The sequence below is a fragment of the Mesoplodon mirus genome (genome assembly GCF_964341445.2).
Source record: "Mesoplodon mirus genome assembly, chromosome: 3".
In the NCBI taxonomy this organism is placed as follows: Eukaryota; Metazoa; Chordata; class Mammalia; order Artiodactyla; family Ziphiidae; genus Mesoplodon; species Mesoplodon mirus.
In genome coordinates, this window is record NC_138978.1 from 9,078,477 (window position 1) to 9,080,136 (window position 1,660).

Consider the following 1,660-nt stretch of genomic DNA (forward strand, 5'->3'; position numbering starts at 1 on the left):
AAAGTCTGGGCTCCTTTGATATGCACCTCAGCTATCTGGGGCCAGTATCACGTGCTTTCTCATCCTGAGTCTCCTCAGGGCGCACCTTTGGGGGCAGCTGTAATGTGGTGGCTTGATGGCTGCAGCATTCTTTGTTTACTGGTATGGCAGGCAACATTTTTTCCTTCACACAATTATACTGGCAGCTGATGTCTCAACAATAACAATAGGAGTCAGAAGACAGAGGAATGGTATCTTTAAAGTGGTGAAAAAAATTACTGTCAATCTAAATTGTGTACTAATGAGTTAGCTTTCAGGATGAAATACATGTTCAGAGGAATGCCAGTGGGGGTGATCACCAACAGACCTTCCCTACCGAAACGTATAAGAACCTTTTTGTGGAAGAAGGAAATTTTTCTTTAAGGAAGATCTGACACGCATGAAGGAAATAGTAAACATGTGGTTTAGTGTTCGAGACAATAATAATCTATGTCAGGAGGAGCTGACCAGACACAGTGTTACAAAGTCCATTTTTGTCTGGAAGGAAGGTAAATACTGGATTAACTTTACACTTTGTTAAATTAAATATACATATTAAAATGTCTTGGATGGGGCTTCCCTGGTGGTGCAGTGGTTGAGAGTCCGCCTGCAGATGCAGGGGACGCGGGTTCGTGCCCTGGTTCGGGAAGATCCCACATGCTGCGGAGCGGCTGGGCCCGTGAGCCATGGCCGCTGAGCCTGCGCGTCCGGAGCCTGTGCTCCGCAACGGGAGAGGCCACAACAGTGAGAGGCCCGCGTACTGCAAAAAAAAAAAAAAAAAAAAAAAAAAAGTGTCTTGGATGCCTACTGAAAGAAGAGAAATAAAATGTGTAATTTCCAAAACAATGGTGGGGAAAAAAATGAGGAAAAAGAAAACCTTGGTCAATTCTAAAAAAAGGCAAGAAAGGAGAAAAAAACCTGAAGTTTGACCATTAGCAAGCACAAAAATAAGATGGTTTATATAAATATATCATAATCATACATTTGTAAATGACTTTTTAAAAACTTCCAGCCACATTGTGTTTTAAGAGACGCACCTAAAATATACAGACACAGGAAGGCTGAAAGTAAATCAATGAAAAAGTTAAGCCAGGCAAATAAGGAATGAAATAGAGCTGGTATAGCTAAATTCATATCAGAGCGACTTGACTCTAAGGCAAAAAGTATTACTAGACATAAAAGGGGACTTAAGAGGAAGTAATAATCATCCCCTCCTTCAAGAATTGCTTTAGAGTTTAAAGGCTCTTTGGCATTTATTTATTAAACGTCTGATTCTCCCATCAAACCCATGAGATAGTACAGTAGGTGTCACCACTTCCCTTTTACAGAGGAGGAGCCTGTGGTTCAGAGAATTTAGGGACTTGCCTGAGGTCACACGGCAAGGGAACTGATCTTGATCACAGGTCTTCTGACTCCAGGCCCAGTGCTCTCCCTGTTTAGAAAAGAGAAAACGTAAAGTAAAGAGCAGGTCAGGTCTGGGTGGGGAACAGCATGGGCAAAGAGGTTTGGCAGGTAGAAAATGCCCGGAGAAAAGTATGATTGCGCCAAGGACACAGCGCGGAGGGGAGTGGGTAGTCCAGCCCGTTTCAGAGGGAGCCGAAGGCAGGCAGAGTTCTGTCTTGCACGTGGAGAAGTTTGCACG